Raw genomic sequence first — 12,805 nt, forward strand, 5'->3', positions numbered from 1 at the left:
TCTTTCTTTCTTTCTTTCTTTCTTTCTTTCTTTCTTTTTCTCTTTCTTTCCTTCCTTCTGTCTTTCTGTCCTTCTCTATATCTACATCTGTAATATACAGATACCACATCAACCTGTTGAACACTGACCATTTTTTCGAGTCCCACACTTTCATTTCCAGCTGTCTGTGGGACAGTTTGCATATGTTGTTCTCACTTCAGATGCAGTATTGCTAAAAATTATAGTCATCATTCTTCTCCACAAGCTGGTTTCCTTTTTGAAATTCTGAATTCTCTCAATATGACTACCATCTTTCTGCATGTTAGCATCCTCCTGCCTCCTTATCTTTTAATCAACCCGCCCATACTTGCTGATCAACTCTGTTGCTTTGTTTTTCTTTGTGACCCTGTTCAAGATTGTATCACTGGTAAATCCCTTGGTTTGAACTCCCCCAGTCCCTTCAGAGTGATAACAGAGGGAGAATCCAAGGTTTTGGACATTAACTATCACTTAGACTGTGCCTAAAGACCTCAGTCCTCAGAAATAAATTATTTCATCCCTCTTGCAAGGAGCTCCCCAATTCCCAGCCCCCAAATAACCAACCCCTCCCATTTTACCCTGGGGACCAAGTGCTTGTTAAAGCCATTCTGGGAAGGCCTGCATACCATAATTTTAGCCACTTCAACAGCAAAGCGCCTGAATTTGAAGCCTGGATCCACCATTCCAGAGCCAAACCCTGGTCCCCAGTGGGGCCTAACAAGGAATCAAAATCCCTCTGTGAACCTAGAGAGGACCTCAAACTAGTCTTAAAGCGACAAGACACAGATAATGTTACTTTCCCTATCGCTCATCAAAATCATAATCCTTACTGCATTCCTTTGCCCTCCCTCTCTTTGCAGTTTGTGGGGATTTCACTAAAACATGCTCTCTCTCTCCCTGACCCCTGGCTGTGCTCAGTCTTGCACTGTGCTTTGGGCCTTGCCTCCTAAATGCCCTAGCCCGCTTTATATCTTCCAGAATAAAGGTCATCAAGTTCCAAATGCTAGAGGTCACATCAGGTCACATAGAGGTCAAATCTGACATCTACAGCGTCCCCTTGATAGATCAGGAGGAGAAGAACTCTTGACTGCTGCCCCGTCCAAGGCCCGGACCAGCAGTAATTAGCTATAACCGGTCGTAACCTCTTTTCCTTAACAGCAGTTAAGGTCACCTCTTCAGAGGGGGTGGAATGATGAAGGATAGTTGGAAGGCAGGCAGGCAGGGGCAAGGCCCTCCCCGCCGCGCCAAGAGGAAGCCACTTCTAGAAGGATTTAACACCACCCTGGAAGGAGCCCTCCACCCTTTCCCATGTGACAAAAACCTGACTGGATGACAGGTGCAGGGAGGGTTAACCAGATTGAAACAGCCCACTAACAAGCCCATAAAAAGCCCTAGACTTAGAAAGTCCGGTGGTAAACCTCTCGGGTCCCCTCCGTCCTTGGGATCACTTTGCTATCACTCAATAAACCTTGCTTTGCTGCCCTCTAAAAAAAAAAGAAAAAAAATCCTATCTCCCTTTCGTTCACTCTACTTCTGGCTTTGTTCAAACATTGAGTCACTGCTCCTCTGCACCATGGTGCCCACCTCCTAACTGAGTTCCCTGCCTACTGATATTTTTCCCTAGACCAGTCTATTTCAGGTCAGATTGATCTTTTAAAAATCTTTTTAAAATAAAAATCTTAAAAAAGTATAAAATCTTTGACATGTTTTCTCTGTTCAAACACCTTCAATATCTCTCTATTACTAACAAAATAAAGTTAAGTTCTGGAACTGGCAACCAGAAATTTCTGTTATTTTAGTTTCCTGTCTACCTTCTGTTCTTATACTTTACATTATTCAGGTAAAACATGTGATTTAATACTGATTTTTCCTTTAGTCCCTTAAAAAAATGAGATATTTAATAATGATTTGCATCTTCTTAAAACATCTTGCTAAAATAAGATTTTATAAAAATGATTTGTATTTCTTGATTTTTAATCTTAAAATAAATACATTCTAGAGATGAAATTTTCAATAATATTTTCAATTTATTAAATGTGAAAACTTACAGATTTATTTGAGTGAAGAGTCTATATACTTCACTGGCTTACTATTTTGGTACGATTTTAAGTAGAAGAAGTGATATGATGTGTTCTTCACTACCTGGTCAAACACTGACCTTTAAGTTGACCCAGACCACATGAGGATGTGATAACATAAGTCTTTCTCTAATGATTCTTTATTGAAATGAAGGCTTTCTATAGAATAGATGTGTCCTGAGTCACATCTGTGTCAGAGTTCCCATTTACAAGGTGCATTCAGTGCACTCCATAATTTGTATAATTTTTATCTCTATTATTCTGTAACCCACATTCTCTCTGGTCCAGGAAATCCTCACTGTCCCCACTTGCACAATGAAGTAAGGAAATTAAGGACTTGTTGAGGTTGATGAGCATGGAAATAAAAAAGGCAAGTCAGATATGAGAATTATTTCATAAGAAAAATTGACAAAATTTATTACAGATTGGTGATAGGGGATGAAATTCCAGGTTGCTTATGAGAATTGTAGTACTGCTGGCCTAGAAATAGGGAATTGTTAGAGGTTGACTTAAAAAGAAAGATGATGAACCTAGATTTAAACATATTTAGTTGAAATGTGTGATTATAGAATGCCCAAGCATGGGGAAAGAATTTAAGATTTGAATGGTTAGGACTGTAACTGTCAATTAAAGGTTATAAGATTAGAGGCAATAATTAAAATCATGAGAGTAAATAAGATCATTCAAGAAGGGACTATAAAGTAAGGAGAACAGAGGGCTGAGAACTGTCAAAAAAATTCCGTTGTTCCTCATTCTAAGTTTAGTATCTATTCAAATATACTCATAACTTCATCTCCTTCTCATTGGTATTTTAACTACCTGTCTTGCCCTACTTTTTCAATTTTTGCCAAAATCTCAAGTTAAAAGAATCTGCATCTCCTTGATTTCCATTAGCTTTTTGGATTCTGACCGTACCATTGACTTGAACTTTTGCATTTCACTTCCTTCCCTGGTCTTACTTTCTCATCTGCTGTGCATGTTTGGTACTGTGACAGTCTTAACACTATGGATAAGAAGAGAAAAAGAAAAAAAAAAACAAACTAGTGTAAGATGGGGAAGAGTGGCTATACAAATTTGAGTACCAGAATTGTGAGGCATAATGGAAGTCAAGAGGGAAGGAAGAAGACAATTCAAAAAACTCTTGAGGGCTTATATTATCAAATACAATATCTATGTCATAAGAATGCCAGCAAATTATAGGACCATCACAGAAACTGCTAGGGACTGAACTGTGTCCCTCCCAAATTCATATGTTGAAGCTTTAACCTTCAGTGTCATGATATTTGGAGATGGGTCCTTTGGGAGATAAATAAGTTTATGTAAGGGCACAAGGATGAAGTCCTCATGATAGAATTAGTGCCCTTATAAGGAAAGACACTAGAGAGCTTGCTTCCTCTTCCTCTTCCCATCACTCACAACAACACAGCAAGAAGACAACCCTCTATAGTCCAGGAAGAGCTCCACCAGAGAACCTAATTGGTCAGATCCTTAATTTTGGAATTCCCAGCCTCTAGAACCATGAGAAATACTGTTTAAGTCACCCAGTCTATGGTACTTTGGCAGCCTGGGCTGACTAATATAGGGACTTTCATTATTTCACTTAGGTTTTCTATCAAAAATCATACTTCAGTGTTGATATTTCAATGTTCAATAAAAACTGACAAAGTGAAGCTCTCATGGCATTGTAATTTATCAATTTATCAATTACAATTTATCAGTTACTTTCGGCTTCTAAGATCAGAACTAGCAAAACTCAATATTAACTAGAAGATCTCTCATTAATTTCTGTTGTAGATACTTTTCAGTAACTTGCAATGTAACATTCATGGTTTCATGGTAAACAAGAACAAATTACATTTGTCTTGTGAAAATTATGAAAAACCTTTTAAAAGATGCCTAGTCATGGAAAATGCACAAATCTAGTATGCCTCCATGGTCAATATGCCATAGATTAAGGATTAGTTATTCCTGGATGGTTCAAGGCAATGTAAATGTAGATTTTGTGCCTATTTTGTATCTTTCTAAAACCATGGTAGACTGTTGATCAGGTGTGTTCCAGCACTGTTATTTTAAACTCATCCTTGGATACCTTATCCTTTTGCTACTCTGTTCTCTGCCCTTCAAAACATAGTAAACTACATTCTCTTTTGAGCTGTCCTAGTAATAACTATCATTTCAGCTTAGCAGAGGCTACTTAATACCCTAAAATCTGACAATCCTGTAATCCTTTAGCTTAATACCCACCTGTGAACTATCTGGAACTATGGCCTGCTGATAGTGGTATTGACCGCTACTTTATGTCTGATTGCACAGATAATGTAAATTACTAACAGAATTCTCATATTCTCATACTTTTGAGTTGTAGGGCATTAAGTCCTGATATGAATTTTTTTTTTCAATACAGGATTTTGCTTGAGCCTCATGTGCCCTTTTTGGATTTGGTTTTGATAATATTGTCAAAGAAATTTCCACAAAGTTCAGGAACCCCATGGATTAAGGAGGAAATGAGTTGTATTATCACTTCATCCTGTCTTTTCTTTCCTGCTCATTGTCTGCGGTACCATCATGGCTGTTAGAGCGGTTGAGACCTATGGATTTCAGGGCATGAAGGAGTTTTTACCTAGGCGATCAACATCAGTCTTTAGCTTGTTTTCATTACATACGGCATAGGGATTAAAAATGTTTTCTGACCCAAGGCCTATGGTCTCCTTTTAATCCCCAGTGATTTGTTCCATTTGGAAAAAGAGCTTCTGAATTTTATCAAGTAGTATACAAAAAAACTATAGAGTGATTCATGTTTTTGTGTGTGAGTGAAGACTTTTATACACACACACTAGGATGAAGTCAATGCTCCTTTTCTCAATAATAAGCAAAACAAACAAACAAAAAGCACAATCTGAATCACTGCAAAAATGACTCAGGAGAATAACTCGATACTGGTACCAAGCCTTGTTTTAATATGCAGTGAAATGGGATGACTATAATTTTTCAAAGACAAAGGTAGGGCAACCTCATAACTTCCAGAGAAACTTGTCATAACCATTAGAAATGGATGTCCTAAATCGGAGAGTGAAGTTAATTCACAAAGGATCACAGATGATCTGCAAGGTAAATCTTAGCAATTAGGCATTTGAGATTAATAGCCAAACTACCAACTTTTCTCAGAGGTCTCTTCTGGCCACCCTTCTTGCCCTCCTTTTGACTTCCCGCCACCCATAGGCCTTTTGGTCTCTGTTTCAGTGTTTCTTCTTTCTATCCCTGTTGAAATACATATTTGTATGGTTGTTCAGTTTAGAGTTTTATGCTTTTTTAAAAAAAGATTTATTTATTTATTTTAGAGACAAAGAGAAAGAGTGAGCACACAAGAGTGGGGAGGAGCCGAGGGAGAGGGAGAGAATCTCAAGCCGACTCCCTGCTGAGCTCGGATCCTGAGTGGGGCTGGATCCCACTACCCTGAGATTATGACCTGAGCCGAAACCAAGAGTCAGTTGCTCAACCAACTGAGCCACCGAGGTGCCCCATGCTCTTTTTTAGTTTAGAAGGTGAGTGAAACCTTTAATATTTCTCTTTCGGAAAAAAAAAATACCTTCACATTGAATTTAATTTTTTTCAGTAGAAGGAATAAACAGAAGGAGCAATATGTGTGAAATATAAAGAGATGAAAAGTGGTGGAAAAAAGAACAATGCAGAGGAAAATGAAGGAGGATGGGCAAAAGAAGGGACATGAGATGGGTATGAAATGGGACAGGCAGAAGGACAGGAGAGAAAGTTTAGGTGGCGTTGGGATGATGGGAAAAATGGGTTAATGAGATTGGAGGAGGGTCAGGTTCAAATTTGGCATATTTGGTTTAACAAGATAGACCCAACTTTTAATTCTTTCTAATTTACCACTTTTTACATTCTCTCAAATTATTTAAAATGCAGTGTTGGATAGAAAGAAGCACCTTTAAATGAGGCTCTTAATTACTTACACTGTTGGGTTGTTTAAACTGTTAATGCTGAGAAGTGTTAGGACAAAAAGTAAAATTTTTCTCCCAGTATAATTCATGCATGCTTAAGTCAGCGTACAGAAAACAGAACTCTTGACGTTTGATAACCAAATGGAGTTTCTACAATGCAAGTATCATTTTATTGCCTTCCTTACACCAAAAAAACTCTTCTTTTGATAAGAAGTATTAACATTTTCAATAGTATGCCTACTTTTTGTAAAACCTCTATTTCCAAACAACTTTAGTTTGGACACGCATACAATAGGACATCTTTTGATATGAAAATGCCCATACAGTCCTCACTCACATTCATTAACATATCCATCATTGCTGAAAGTTTCCTTCAGCTCTTTGGTAATTCCCCACCATGTTTCTTTTCTTCCATGCTCCCCCTATATCTGAGGCCACCCTGGTCACTATATATGAGTTTGCCTTTCCTAGAATTGTATGTGTACAGAAACAAACAATATGTAGTCCCTTTTATCTAATTTCTTTCCCTCAGCTTCATTATTCTGAGAGACATCCATGTCATAGTGTGTATCAATAGTTCATTCCTTTTTATGGCTAACTACTATCTCATTGTCTGAACATACCATAGTTTATTTGCTTGTTGATGGACATGTGGGTGGTTTCTAGTTTTGGCTATTGCAAATAGAACTTCTGTGAACATTTGTGTACAAGTTTCTATGTGAACATATGTTTTTCTTTTTCTTGGGTAAATATCTAGGAATAGAATGACTAGATCATATGGGAGATTTCTTTTTAAAGAAAGTCCCAAGTTTGCAAAGTGGTCAATCATCTAAATTCTCACCAACAGTGAATTAGAAGTCTCATTTGCATTGATATTTTGATCTCCTATTTCAAGCCATAATTAATTCTAGGACACCTTTTGATCCAGCAAACCACTTTGAAACCACTTTGCAACATTCAATCAGGTTTGTGAAAGCACCTCTTGCTCATTTTCTCAAGTCTCTATAATTTGAGAACCCTGGAAAAATTTATGCCAAATTTGAATGCCATTACAATGTCAGGAAGTAAATTATACACCTAAATTAAAATTTTAAGGAATCTTTGTTTAAAGAAAGACCAGAGAAATACTCATCAATGGATAGGAAAGATGATGGCTATTTAGGTTTGATACACACATTTTATCAGATACTACTAGGAAACCAATGGCTGTGCTATTTTGGGAACCAAGATTAACATCCTCCCAATCATTTACATTTTGTGTTGTTCTAAATTTATCAGGTTTTGTTTGGTCAGATAGCAATAATTAGGATTGACTACTTCTGAAAGAATCTTCTCTGCTTCCCACTAGGTAGAATTATCCTAAATTAAAAATATGATACCCATGAGATACATATGAGTCCTGCAGTCTCACTGATAACGTCAGATATATTTGGGAGAAGGTATTTATGATTCTGAGTTAGATAAGATTAGGTTAGAATTGGATATAGAGAGGATATAGCCAACATTCTTAGCAGTGGGATCAGCACTGTTTTGCTTAATCAATCACAAAACCCATTCATATTTGAGAACCTCCACATCAGAATTCAAATATTTTGGTTTTTCCTCTCTTTCCTTCTCTCCCATTCAATTATTTATATTAAGTCAAGGATTGCATCAATTCTATCCCAAACTGTATTAATACTGTTTTACTAAGGATCTTTAGACATTTCTTAAGGTCTTTTTGTTCCCTAATAGTTAGTTTTTTCAGCCAGAAAGTACTTCCTAAGAAAACCAAAGTCTCCTGGACCATCCTATGTGAGACATTGAAGTGACTGACATGCTAAAACAGAGTTTGTTTAGAGTAATTATCAAAGGACAATCTCATGTAGAGTATGAGACGTTCAGTAGATAACAGTTGTTCTTAAGAAGTTTCCTGTTTCCACCTTGGTAGTTTTTCCTGGAGTATAGAAATATCTACACTAAATAGGATGGAACTTATAGACATATGAAGACTTGGTATTTATTAAAGATTAAAATTGTCCCTTAGTCTAATTTATTGCTTTTGAATCATAGAAGGGAGCACGCCCATAGGCAAGCTTTGGGGCATTTAAATAGTGCTTGTATTAGATTTTCCCTTATTCATTTAAAACATTGGCATCTGTATCACAGGCTTTCTATTCATATCCGTCTCTGCCATCATCCTGCCTGGCTTTAGCATACACATGGAAGGAATAGCTAAGAGCATGACCTTTCAACTTAGGGCACCTCTCATCTTCGGTCACCATCTCTTCCTCAATATCTGAGCCACAGGCTCCCATGAACATACCACTGGCCCTAGGTAGGAGCATAAACAGCTTCACCTACAAGCTCATTAATTCAATATACTACTCTAACATCACAATCTCCTTTCTTCCCAGTGAGCTGACCACTCTGATCACTCTTTGACCTCATCAGAACTTTCAGTCCACGGATTGTCTATTTTCTTCCAATTCATTGACCCCTGCCTTTCTTCTCTTTCTACCATCTTACACACATTAAATTCTCCTCCACATTTAACATTTTGTTTCACCTATCTGGAAAAACCCCATTGAAGATGAACCTGGTACACATATTTTCTGCATTTACATCTGAATCATAGAGCACTCTTGGAGAATGTCATACAATAAGAATTATTGGTTTCACAGCCCATTTTTGACAATGGCTTCAAATGGACTCTCAACACTGCCTGCCATTTTCTTAGGCCAACATGCTTCTGCACTACACTGGTGGAGGGATTGATCTTAAGTGGAAAGAGAAATGGCTTCTTTGTTATAATGGGAGGCACTATGCTAGGATGGGTGAAGCTATAGATATTTTTGTAAGTTGGCAAAGTGAAGATTAAATCAAAATGGCTTCTTCCTTTTTTTTAGAAGGATAACCATCCCATAAGTAAGGGATAAGCATTAGCTAAACCACAGATTATTTTATATGTCAGATTAGTCTTTTCTGCAAAGAAAGATTATTGACATCATTTTCTATTTGTCTGTAATAAATTGTTCTGCATAATAGGTTAATTGAGAAATTTTTGTTTAAGTTTTTATCATAAATATTTGTTGAAGCATGCAGTTTCATGTCTCAAAGAAGTATTTTGATAAATGAGGAATAGCAATAGCAGATACAGTAAGCTGGAAAATTGAAGTTTTGAGCTCTTTCCTTCCAATTCATCTCTCAACTGATAGTCCTAAAACATCATTTTGATCATATCACTTCTCTTCTATAAATATACCATGGGTCCCATTGCCTGCTATATCATGTTTCAAAACAATGAAACATGGTTGTTGAAGCCATCCATATTTGATCCCACTCAACCTATTCAACATTATATTTTTCCATATGTAACCTTATTCTAAATGCTTCTGGTCCAGTCTATTACCTGTCCCCTAATTATCTCCCACTATGTCTCTCTCTTTATGAATCTATACTGGCCAGCTTGACTTGGGAGCTGAGTAGCAACAAACAGGTAGTAATAGGTAGAGAGGGAATTTTCCCATCCAAAACCAGCTAATTCAAAATCATGAGGTAGAATCAGCCCATGACCTTAAACATAACATCTGGGAAGATGAATGTGGATATGGTAAAGAAGAGAACAAGGTTTGGGTACCTGGGTGGCTCCATTGGTTAAGTGCCTGTCTTCGGCTCAAGGCACGATCTTAGGGTCCTGGGATTGAACCCTCAGTAGGGAGCTTCTCCCTTTCCCTCTGCCTGCTGCTCCCCCCCTGCTTATGCTCTCTCACTCTGTCAAATAAATAAATAAAATCTTAAAAAAAAAAAAAAGGAGAGAGAACATGGTTATACTAAGAAAGAGTTTCCAGAGCTGAATTCCAGAGAGGTCATCAAGATTGGCCATAATAATAATTTAAGCTATCACATATTTTGCTCTGTGGTCATTCCCTTTGGGCTAGAGGTAATGATTTTCAGGTCAGCCTGAAGGAAAAAGATACGAAATTCTCAACCCCTAAATTGAAAATATCATGGTCTATTTCTCAGTAGTAATAGAGAAAATAGAGAAAAGTTTGAAAGTGAGACACTTATATCCACACCTCCCTAACCTATCTTCCATCCCTTCACTCCTACCCACAGACTTAAAAAAACAAAACAAAAGAACAACACAAACAAAACAGCTTTCAAACTAAAGTGGAGCTGTGCTGGTAATGAGACAAGAAGGGTTAGAAGTGAGCCTGGGTGCTCAGCACCATTTATTCTACTCCCCTGGGAGAGGATTTTGTAAGGAGTAACACGATGAAATTTTGGCTTGCAGGTCCCATTCTTGTCTGCCATTAACAGCCTTACAGAGATGATGGAGAGAGGTGTTAGCAGCAGACTGTCCCCTGACAACCCCAGCTCTTCCAAGGACACCAGAAAAGTCTGGCAGAATCGTTGAATTTATGTATTGCCTTCAAGAAGGACATGGAAGAGTTGATGCAGGGCTGGTGAATCCCAAGAGGTCCAGAATTCAGGAAGAGAAGACTGTAAAAGACCTGATTTTGCCTGGTGACTAGACACGGGCCAAAGCGCAGACACCTCTGAAGAGGCTTGTCAGAGATGGGGACTGAAATGGTAGAGATTGGCATACAGCAAGGCAATTATATTTAGGGTGGGATGTCAGCGTGGGATTGGTACAGAGCCACCATGGGAAGGAGAGAAGCCCTTCGCACAGCCCTACAGCTGTTGCACAAATTGGTAGGAGGTTAGAATGAACTCCAGCAAGGTAAGGAGAATATCAGTTCTATCTTTGAAACTAACAGCTAAACTAAATTATCACCCTTCACTGACTGAAAAATCCTGAATCTGGATTGAGTGTACCTGAAATTAACCAGATAAAGTTTCTGACTTCCCAGTGGAAAGTTAGGCTAAGGACACTTTTCAGTCATAATATAACTGAAGAAAAATTGCATTTTGGTACATATCAGTTTTATAAGCTGTCGTGTATATGAAATGCATTCTAGTTCCAACCAGACGCCTCAACTTTATTGAAACATTAGGGAAATGCGGGCTTAGCTGTAAAAACTCATAGCATGACAGATTTAACATTTTGTTTCACCTATCTGGAAAAATAGCAATAATTAGGATTAACTAATTTTGTTGAAATGTGTCTTCCTCACCTGGCTCTGGTTTTCTGACGTGGGCCATACACATGGTGGCTTTCACCTCAAGGTACCCTAAAGGCAACCCTGGGCGCTGACCTGAAGCTCCCTCTCCTTTGTTTTTCTAAATCTTACTCTCAGTGTGTCTTTCCTCTGCCCTAAGACCTCCTCTGTCTCTTTCTCAACATATCCTTAATGAATTCACTTTCTCTATACCTACTTCATTTTTAGTCTTCGCCTATGTTTTCGAAATGTATTAATGAATATCAATATGGAGTAGGAGCAGGAAAATACAAAGATGATACAACAGATTTAGATTCAGTCCCTCAGGGAAGGTCGATGAGTGGATATGAGCTATCTTAATAAAATGTAAGAAGTGATCTATTTAGCATTATTGTCCAAGTGTGTAGTAATAGAGAAGATCACATGTATAATTCTGTCTAGTTAAATCGTAGAAGATTTTCACAAAAGGTAAAATTTTAGCTGGTTATAGATGGCTGAGTACAATTTCCAGGTCAATGAGAACGGAAAGGACATTCAAACAGTAATGCAAGTTATAAAAGTTATTTTAAAAAGTATAAAAGTTAGTAAGGCTATTATTAATTTTTTAATGTCAAAGAAGGAATATAACTTGTGATTTTAAGTATAAACCAACAAAGTGACAAAATAACAAATAAAGAAACTATGGTAAAACATTTAGGAGCACAGTGGAGCATTGGAGGTAGGATGACTGGATAGATTCGAGGGGGCAAATCAAAGAAAAGTCAAAGATGGAAGAGAGCTGAACCATTGGTGGGGAGAGTGATAGAACCCAGCTAGGCTTGGGAGTTCTAGAGTAAAGGAGACCTGGGTCTTGTTTCCCAGGCAGAAACCATGAAGTTAAGGTCCCAATTATTTCCTACCCTTTTGTAGTATGGTGACAATACAGTAAGAATGATAGACAGCCTTGTTTAGATAGAGTGGCTATGACTAGGCAGCAAATTTCCCACAGTCCCTGTAGACAGTCCTAGACAGTCCCAGGGTGACTTTTCCTATGCCTTTGCAACTGGTGTGGGCATTATGGTAGAGAGAGAGAGCTGAGGAATTGAAAAGGGCTTATTATTTAAGATTATGGTAATGGAAGACTACAGCCAGAAGAAATGGGCTGAAGGACTGAAACCACATGGGGATGGGGCCATCTCCATGGAGGTCAGCAAAGAAGACTGAAAATTGTCGGTATGATGCCAGCCAACTGATGGCCAAACATCTCCCCTAGATTCATGTTGAACCCCTAAATAGTGACCATAAAAATATATACTGTACTGAGGAGAAAGATTAGGTAGGAAAAATCCTGAACTAACTCTGTTTAACCACAGATGCCTGAATTTAGCCAGAACTGGCTAAGCCTTTGTTTTCTACTACGTGGAAAAATGAGAATTTGAAAGAGAAATTGTTAGAGTAAGAAAAAAAAAAAACAACTACTTTTGTATAATGAATATGAGGCTTCAAAAGGGAACTCAATGTATATATTGCCAGAAACAGGTAAAGATCAATGTAAAAATAACTGACCTTTGGGAATAGGTCCAGAAGCATAATATTCATTGAACATAGTCAAACCTAGAGTTTGATTCATGAAGACCACAGAGTTACTCAGAAGAGATCAAGGCAT

Source organism: Callorhinus ursinus, unplaced genomic scaffold, assembly GCF_003265705.2.
Source record: "Callorhinus ursinus isolate GAN/ISIS: 27379988/994484 unplaced genomic scaffold, GSC_fseal_2.0 scaffold17, whole genome shotgun sequence".
Classification (NCBI taxonomy): Eukaryota; Metazoa; Chordata; class Mammalia; order Carnivora; family Otariidae; genus Callorhinus; species Callorhinus ursinus.